Here is a 9,898-nt window from a genome sequence, read left to right as displayed (position 1 = left end):
TGCCTGTAATCCCAGCACTTTGGGAGGCTGAGGTGGGTGGATCACAAGGTCAGGAGATCAAGACCATCCTGGCTAACACGGTGAAACCCCATCTCTATTAAAAATACAAAAAATTAGCCAGGTGTGGTGGGGGCGCCTGTAGTCCCAGCTACTCGGGAGACTGAGGCAGGAGAATGGTGTGAACCTGGGAGGTGGAGCTTGCAGTGAGCCGAGATAGTGCCACTGCATTCCAGCCTGGGCGACAGAGCGAGACTCCATCTCAAAAAAAAAAAAAAAAAAAAAAAAAAGGGAGTTACATAATATGCAATTGTATTGATGGGAGCAGGAGCAGGATATTTCTAGTTTCTTGTTGTTACAAAGATGTTGCAATGAATATTCTTGTATCTAGCTAGCTAGGGCGTTTATGTGCTATTACTTTCATTTCTGAAAGTTGTCACGTATTTTTTGTCATAATATTTTGGAAAAATTATTTTCCTACAAGACTGTAATTTTTTACAACCAACAATGGGTATGATAGAGTTGGTTTTCTTACTCTGCCATCAGCTATAAACGTTACCAATCTTTTTGTTTCTGCCAATGTTAGGAGACATATGGGAACTCACTATTTAATTTTTATTTCCCTACTTATACATATGCTTATTGGCCATTTTCATTTCCTCTTCTGTATACTGTTCACATTCTTTGCCAAGTTTTCCATCGGGTTGTTCATTTTTCCCCCCAGTTAACTTGTAGGAGTGCGTTCATGCCGCGGACAGTAAGCCTTTGTCATATGAAGTTTCAATGTTTTATCCTGGACTCTCATTTATCTTTTGACCTTGTTTGTGGTGTCTTCTGTTATACAGAGGTTTAACATTTTAATGCAATCAGATCTCTCTATTTTTTCCTTTATGGCTATTAATAACCACGGATGTTTGTGTAACCCAGTGGTTTTCATACTGCGTTTCCTAACCTTAGGGTTTCATGGGGATGAATGGATGTCAAGAGGGTGGGGGTGAATGGAGCTGCTGGCTGTCAGGAACTCACCATTTCCCCTTCCTCTGTTTTTTATTGATCCTTTACATGCTACCGCTAATGCTATAGTGGAGGAGAGCCCGGGCTCCGGAGCCAGAATTCTTGGGCAAGGCACCTAACCTTTCTGGGCTTAGTTTCTTAGTTTCTCAGTCTATAAATTGGGGGTTTAGAATAGTGCCTGCCCCTAGAATTGTGGTGAGGCTCCAGTGAGTTGATCCATGGAAAGCCACCTCTTCACTTACCATGTGTCCAACACTGTGCTAGGCAATATACATACATATATTCTCAGTCAGTCCTCACAGCTACCTATCTGCCTGAGAGGCCAGCAGGATTATTCTTATTTTACAGAGGAGGAAACGTAGGCCCAGTAAGCCTAGGTAACTTACCTAAGGGGACAAAGGTAGTAAGTGATGAAGCCAAGATTTACACCCTGGTTTCTGCATGCCTTTAAGACCTTGGTTGTTATTTCGTCCTCTCTCCTTACCACATTGATATTCATTGAGCACCTACTATGCTCCAGTCCAGGGCTAGGTGCTGAGGAGACAGCAGAGAATCTGACAGTCTCCTTTTCTTGATGCTTACAGTCTAGTGGGTGAGGCAGTGATCGACAATCAGACAATTGCAAATTGTGGGTGTCATTGTGCACTGTGTAATGAGAGATAATCATACCAATTGTGATTTCAAGCTGGGGAATCAGGAGAGGCCTTTCTAACAGAATTGTTTGAGCTGAGACATAAAGGATGAGTAGGGAAGGCCAGTTCGAAACCGCAGCATATCAAATGGGTGGCTCTCTGGCGGAGAAAGAGCTTGGCAGTCTCCAAGAATGGAAAGAAGGTCAATATGGCGGGCAAGCAGTATGTGTGAGGGCAGTAGATGCCAGGGCATACAAGCCCTTTGTGGGTGTAGGTGAAAGTTTGAACTTTATTATAAATGCAGCAGGAAGCCATGGAGGGTTTTAGAAAGAGAATGCTGGAATCTGGCTGTACTTTAAAAATATCACTTTGTGAACATGTTCATACGTTACGGCAATTCTACTCCCAGGCAGGTAGGTACCCAACAAAAATGCACACTATGTGCACCAAAGACCAGAATTTTAACAACTGCCCTCTTTGTAATAGCCCCAAACCACAAGCCACTCAAATGCCTCTCAGTGCTTGACTGAATAAAAGATTATACAGTCACACAATGGAACACTACACAGCAATGAAAATGAATAAATTATACCCACATAATGGTATAGATGGATCTCGCAAAGGTAAATGAGTTAAGGCAGACATAAAACAGTATACATGATATGAATCCACGTATATAAAGCTCAAAAATAGAGGTGAAACTAATCTATAGTGTTAGAAGTCAGGATAATGGCAGCCCGGGGGGAGATATGGAAGTGACAAGGAAGGGGCATGGGGTGGGCTTCTAGTAATAATACTCTGTTCTTCATTTGGGTGCTGGTTACGTGGGTGTGTTTTAGACAAACCCATCAAGTTGAACATTTATGATCTGTGCACGAGTCTCTCCGTATGTTCCTTTCTGGCCAGTATGTGAGTGTTGAACTAGAAAGGGGGCGCGTGCAGCCTTGGGGAGATGAGGTGGGGGCTGTTGAAGAATTCAGGTGAATGATGGCTGGCTAGAGGGATGGTGGGGGCCAGGGAGACCTGAGGACAGAGCAGGGACACATGTTGGAGAAAAGCTGGTGAGGGTATCAGCACTGCCTCTCCACTTCTGGCATGAGCACCTGGGAGGTGTCAGAACTAAGATGGAGAAGGTGGGGGAGGAGCAGTTTTGAAGAGGATGACAGAACCCAAGACTTTCGTTTTGGACATGTAAAATTTGAAATGTCTCCAAAAGATGACATCGCGGGAGCAGATAGGTGTCTGGTGAGATTTCATTTTAAAAAACAATAAAAGATTCTGCTGCTTAAGAGAAAAATAAAGTTTGAAAAAAGTTGCCACCATTCTGGCAATTTTTTCTTTTACAAAGCACTTTCAGTTCCATTATCTCATTCTATTTAATTTCATGACAAGGATTCTTGTCTTTGAGGTGTGGGTGGGGTGAGGGGAATGTGATGTCTTTATGTAGAAATTAGAGAGATATTCATGTGTGTGCTGTTACTGGAACATGCTATATTTATCCATTAAAAGAGAGCAGGCCTGGGATGGGAGCCTGAGCTAACCCGTGGAGGGCATCAGCCGTGATGAGAAGGCTGATTGGGGTTTGGGAGTTTGGCTTTCACTGCAGTGGGGCTGAGCCAAGTGGTCTAAGACCCAAATGTAGTGGGCAGAGATGCTTTTAGACAGCCTTGGGACCCTGGGGACAAGCCACAATTGCTGCAGATTCAGTCCCTATCGCTGCCTTCCGCTGAAGAACACGGATCACACTTCTCCCCTGCTTTCCTCTTCCAAGGCTTCCCATTGTTCCCAGGAAAGAATCCTCAGTCCTGGCCACGAGGAGGATTTGCATCTCTGCAGCCTCATCTTTTACTCATTTTATGGGTTCTTTCTGTTCAAGCCATGCAGGGCTTTCTTTCTGTCTGTTGAATGTGCTGCATTCTTCCTAATCTCCAGGTCTTTTTGTAGGCTTTTTTCTGTGCCTGGGATACTTGGTCACTCGTCTTTGTACTTACCTGTATGCATCCTTCCAGTCTCAGGTCAAAACCATTTTCTTCAGGAAGGCTTCTGCATTCCCTGAACAGCCTGAGCCCTGCCCTACTCACTCAGGTCACCCAGCACTGCCCTTGATCTGAGCCCTACTCCTCTTTCAGCATCTGTCTTCCCCACCAGACTGCGAGCTCCAGGGCAGTGGGTACTGTGTCTGCTGTGTCACAGTCAGCCTGTCTCCTACTCCCTAGCATTGGGTACTAAACATGTCCTCACAGCCATGTGCTTTTCTTGCCCTCTGGGCTAAACTGATAACCTTGAATCTGGGCATCCCTTTGTCCACATCCCCAGGCCCCAGTGAGACTCAGCGTTCACTGTGCACTCAGGGGCTTGTGTGTGGATTTGCAAAATCCCCTGAAAATACTCATGACCATAACTGACTCCACACCTACTTTTTCAACAGAATACTTGGGCACAATTTTTAGGCAGATTAGAACCAAAACCTGGGGCTGGGTGCTGTGGCCCACCCGTGTAATCCCAGCACTTTGGGAGGCCAAGGAGGGCGAATCACCTGAGGTCAGGAGTTCAAGACCAGCTTAGCCAACATGGTGAAACCTCTGTCTCTCCTAAAAAACACAAAAATTAGCCAGCCAGATGTGGTGGCAGGCGCCTGTAATCCCAGTTACTCAGGAGGCTAAGGAATGAGAGTTGCTTGAATCTGGGAGGTGGAAGTTGCAGTGAGCCAAGATCGCACCACTGTGCTCCAGCCTGGGCAAGAGAGTGAGACTCTGTCTCAAAAAAAAAAAAAAAAAAAAAAAAAAAAAAACCTGGACACCCCTCCTCCCAACAAAGGACCAATGAGGGTCAACTCACTAAGACCAATTCAGTCTGAAATAACCTAATCCCATGAAGGTGTCCAGTGACTGTGTGGGCAGTGACACCGAAAAAAGAACAGCCACAGGGCATCGTTAAAAACCATGTCACAAACCTTAAAAATATGAACATCCTTTGCTGCAGCAATTTCACCTCTAGGAATTCACTCTGATAAAATAATGCATGGGAGCAAGGATGAATTTATGAGGCTGTTTCCCACAGCATTGCTTATCACAGCAAAACATTGGAAAAACCGAGATATGCAACAATAGGAGACTGTTTAAAAGGGGAGACACAGACAACACCCTGCCGCCATTAAACGTGATGTTGTGTGTGTATTTTATCGACATGGAGTCACCCCCACGACACACGGTGTGTGTGGGTCAGAAGCTGTTCAGTGGCAAGTGACAGAAATCCACCTCGAAATGGGAAAAGCACAAGGGAGGATTTGTTGTTAGCTCATGTAATCTAGAGGAGAGTTGGACAACACAGTTCGGAAGGACCACAGTGTGGCCAGGCCCAAAGAACACCTGAGGTCTGGGGCTCAGGCAGCTCCAGGACCTTCTCTCCATCTGCTGTGTTTGCCTCTCCCTGTGTGTCAGCCTCATTTTCTCATTGCAGACCAGATAGTGGGGAATAAGTTTTGAGACATAGGAAAGCATATACCTGAAGCTGTCTTTAGCCCTCAATCCAGGACTCCCAAGCAAGGAATAGATTGGCCACTTTAGTTCAATTACCCAAATCTGAACCAGTCAACTGTGGACAGGGTAGCCCCGCACTGTGATTGGCCCAGCTTGAGTCAAGACCTGCCTCTGGACCAAACAACTAAGACCAGGGGGCGGGGTCTCTTTGACCTAACGTGGAAGTTCTTGAACTAAACAGAGAAGGAGGGAAGAGCGATTCTGGGAAAGGGTACAGGGCTGATAATCTGGGTTATCCTCCACCTATTTTTGAGTGAGATGGTTAACAAAATGACATACCAGTTTTGTTACTGAAATATTGTTCACTCTTCATTGTACTTACCATTACGCATCCTTCAAGCCTCAGCTCAGGAGGGCTTCTGCATTCCCTGAACAAGCTGAGCCCCACCCTACTCATCCAAGGTGAGCTCTCATTTCTGTAAAGAAATGGAGGAAGGGCAGTGCATAGACGAAATAAAGTCTGAAAAGATATTCTAAAATGTTCAGAGTTGTTTTCTTGCAGCTGTGCTGTGTTTCTACAATGAACATCAACTATTTGTGAGATCAAAACAATTTTTTTTTTTTTGAGACGGATTTTAGCTCTTGTTGCCCAGGCTGGAGTGCAATGGTGCGATTGCGGCTCACTGCAACCTCTGCCTCCAGTTCAAGTGATTCTCCTGCCTCATCCTCCCTAGTAGCTGGGATTACAGGTGCCCGCTACCACACCCAGCTAATTTTTGTATTTTTAGTAGAGATGGGGTTTCGCCACATTGGTCAGGCTGGTCCTGACCTCAGATGATTCAGCCGCCTTGGCCTCCCAAAGTGCTAGGATTGCAGGCATCAGCCACCATGCCTGGCCCAAAAATCTGTTAAGAGAGAAAAGCTATATTGACTCCATGAGTATGTGGAATAACCACTCAAGTGGTTCTCCTCACGTCTCTCTCCTTCAGCCAGCCCACGCTGGATTTGAAATGCAAGTGATTTTGTGAACTGCAGATCTCATTAGTGTCTCCAGGCATCCATCCATCCAACAAATGGAAGTTGACAGGGGCCCCAGTAAGTGCCAGGCAGCAAAATGTGCTGGAGATACAATGACTACTAAGGGCTAGACCCTGCCTCCAAGGAGCTCACAGTCTGGTGGAACGTAGATTGTGATGAGTACATAACCAGTTACATTACAAGAAGCTCAAAACAGAAGTGTGAGCAATGTGCTAGAGAAATATAGACCAGAGGACAACTGGTTCTGTTTAGACGGATCTGTAAAGGTGGTCTTGGGGCATTGGACTTTGAGTTGGGCTGCAAATGTACAGCATGCTGTGAAGGCTTATCAGATGGGGAAGACAGCACATGCAAAAGTGCAGAGAGCTCACCAGTAGGACCTGGAGTTGGTGGTCAGGTGTAGTAGGAGTTATGAGGGAGCAGGCAATGTATTTCTTTTGCTGAGCAGGTAGTGAACATCTAGCATATGTCAGGCTTTTGACTAAGGGCTTGCTGATAAAATAGGAAGGGCATTTGAGATTAGAGTCCAGAGGGCCTTGAATGCTATTCTATCTCCTTTCCAATAAAACAAAATTGAGATAAAAATGTGGGCTTATCACTTCTTTCATAGGAGAGACACATGTCTTCTTCATGTACGGGCCCTCTCAAGTATCTTCAGCTCCTGCATCTCCACATTAAAGAAGGAAGCAGGACTGGGTGTGTGTGTGTGGCAGAGGTAGGTGTCCACACTCCCTGCTTCCTGGGTTCATATTCCACCCTTGTTTCAGGGATATTGGGGAATGAGACACTTGGGGAATTCTTTTAGAAGTTGCAGAGGCAGGGCCGTGCTCACAAAGTCCTAGCTGGGCTTTGCTGTGGAGGCCCAGAGCCATGATCATGGAAACAACTTTCCCAGCTCTGCTTCTCTGGAGGGACTCTGGGGAAGGGGAATCACTGGTCTGCGAAGTGTCTTTCATGCACTAAGCTGAATGACCTTGGCCTGAATCGCTCAGGGTTATGTAAGATTAGGTAGCCACTTAGTCAAAAATAGCTTTCATGCTGACTCCAGCCCACAAAATAGCATCCAAGTCAAGGGGGCACAGATGCGCCAGAGCTGGGCATGCATGGGGAAATTCCCCTCCTGGTCCTCGCCATTGGAAAATCGCTTGAGGGTGTTAGCCGGGTCTTGGAGCTGCTGCCAGGTAATCTCCTGTGCGTCTCTGTTTGGCCGCATATATATGGTTGTTTTGCTGAAGCAGAGAAACCAAGGGACCATAAGCACAGAAATGCAGTGCAAACGTTAGAATAAAAGTGAGAAAGAGTGTGCAGTAGGCAGAAAGAGCACTGAACTAGGAGTCTTCAGACCTGTTACCACCATTGACTTTCTGGAGTCAGTCACTTTCATTTATTCATTCAACAAATACTTACTGAGCCTACTGTGTGCCAGAGACTGTACTAGCACTGGAGACAAAAAAGGGAAGGATAGATGCTATTTCTTCCCTCATGGAATTTTAGCTTGTAAGCTGTCTTGTCCCTCAGCTTAAAGATAACTTACATCCTCTGAGAACTTTCTTATGCCAGGCACTTTACAAGACATTCGACATACACAGTGAACAAGCCAGATATAGTCTTTGGCCACATGCAGCTTGCAGACTAGAGGGAGAAAAAGACAAATAAAGACCAAAAAAAAAAAAAAAAAAATCCAGACAATTTGTCTTTGCAATAAAAATTCCAATAAAGGGCCCTTTTAGGCCTAAGAGGAAGATATCTCTATTGATTGGGACGGTCACCGTCTTGTTCAAAGTTTCTGCCCAGTGAAGGAGCATGTCAGCGCTCCTGTTTTCTCCTTCTGGAAGTGACATTGGGTAAAAGCAACTTGGATCCTGCGTTAGGAAGAGAGCCCCATCCACTGCTACTCAGAGTGGGTGTTGGTCTGATATTTTTGGAGGAAAATTTGGCAACATTCATCAAAGCTTTGCAAGTATTCCTCTCCTTTGACCTAATACGTTCATTTCTGGGAGCTTATCCAAAGGAAATAATTGGATAAGTGTACAAAGACGTACATTGTAAAGAAACTCACTGAATCCTTATTTATAACAATTAAAAATTTGAAATAACCAAGATAGTCAATAATAAGGGATTGTTGAAGCAAATTGTAGTTTAGCTGGACTGGTAGCACATGTCTATAGTCCCGGATATGGCAGAAAGATCCCTTGAGCCCAGGAATTGGAGTTCAGCCTGGGCAACATAGTAAGACCCTATCTCAAATAAAAAATAAAAAATTGCAGGCCGGGCGCGGTGGCTCAAGCCTGTAATCCCAGCACTTTGGGAGGCCGAGGCGGGCGGATCACAAGGTCAGGAGATCGAGACCACAGTGAAACCCCGTCTCTACTAAAAATACAAAAAATTAGCCGGGCGCGGTGGCGGGCGCCTGTAGTCCCAGCTACTCAGGAGGCTGAGGCTGGAGAATGGCGGGAACCCGGGAGGCGGAGCTTGCAGTGAGCCGAGATCGCGCCACTGCACTCCAGCCTGGGCAACAGCGTGAGACTCCGTCTCAAAAAAAAAAAAAAAAAAAAAAAAAAAAAAATTGCAGTATATCTATAAAGTGCCATAAAATAATTTTTGCCTTTTATACCATTAACCTGGAAAGACGTTCATGATATGATAAGTTTAAAAAAATTGGTTCAAAAAATTGTGTGGGACAGTACCAAAAAGAGCAGAGTACGTAATAATAAATTTACCCAAGAAGGAGCAAGACTTGTTTACGGAAACTTTAAAACACTGCTAAAAGAGATGAAAGAAGACCTAAATATACAGACATTCTTTGCTTATGGGTTAGAAGACTCACTTTTTAAATTCAATTTTAATTTCTGTGATTAATGTGTTTATTTTTATGGGAACCACTAAGACTGTGTCCTCTCCTTCTTACTCCCCTTAAGGAAGAGAAGAAGGATCATCAATGGCAAGCGGCAGCTGCAACGAAACAACACTATGAGCTGGCTACATGCTCCGGAAAGAATGCCTGCCTCCTCCGTTTGGTTTCCAGTGCTCTGAACATTCAGAGAAACTTCTCTAGTATTGCATGATAGAAATGAGCCCTGAAAGTAGAGTCTTAGAAGACTTGATTTTGTTAAGACAACAATATTCCCCAAAGCAATATGCAGATTCAATGCAATCCCTATCAAAGTCCCCAAATCCCACAAATTCCATTTTGCTGAAGTAGAAAAACTGACTCTGAAATGTATATAGAATTGCAAGGGATCCCAAATAGTCAAAACAATCTTGCAAAAAGAAGAACAAGGTGTTAAGACTCACATTTTCCAATTTCAAAACTTACTACAAAGCTACAGTAATCAAAATCGTATGCTACCGGCATAAGGATAGTCATGCATATAGATCAATGGAATAGAATTGACAATCCTATGTAACTATGTAACTGTGGTCACATAGTTAATAAATAAACCTATGTAACTATGGTCAATTGATTTTCAACGAGAGTGCCAAGACCATTCAATGAGGGAAAAGAAGGGTTTCTTCAACAAATGGTGCCAGGCCAACTGAATATCCACATGCAAAAGAATGAAGTTGGACCTTACCACACACTATGTACAAAAATTAACTCAAAATGAATAAAATCCTAAATATAAGAGCTAAAGCTATAAAAGTCTAAGAAAAGAACAGCTTTATAACCTTGGGTTTGGCAACAGTTTCTTAGACCAAAAACAAAAGGAACAAATGAAAAATAGATAAGTTGGACTT

General features: G+C 44.3%; 1 non-coding gene across 1 annotated transcript; it reads right to left on the bottom strand.

Annotated features, from left to right (window-relative positions):
* Positions 1-9,038: 9,038 nt before the first annotated feature.
* Positions 9,039-9,253, bottom strand: LOC126957837 (small nucleolar RNA U3). Its single transcript, XR_007726988.1, has one exon. It is a non-coding gene; the product is annotated as a small nucleolar RNA U3 (small nucleolar RNA).
* Positions 9,254-9,898: the final 645 nt, after the last annotated feature.

Source organism: Macaca thibetana, chromosome 6 (assembly GCF_024542745.1).
Source record: "Macaca thibetana thibetana isolate TM-01 chromosome 6, ASM2454274v1, whole genome shotgun sequence".
Taxonomy (NCBI): domain Eukaryota; kingdom Metazoa; phylum Chordata; class Mammalia; order Primates; family Cercopithecidae; genus Macaca; species Macaca thibetana.
The sequence above is the reverse complement of the archived record's forward strand: the minus strand, read 5'-3'. Positions and strand labels throughout refer to the sequence as shown.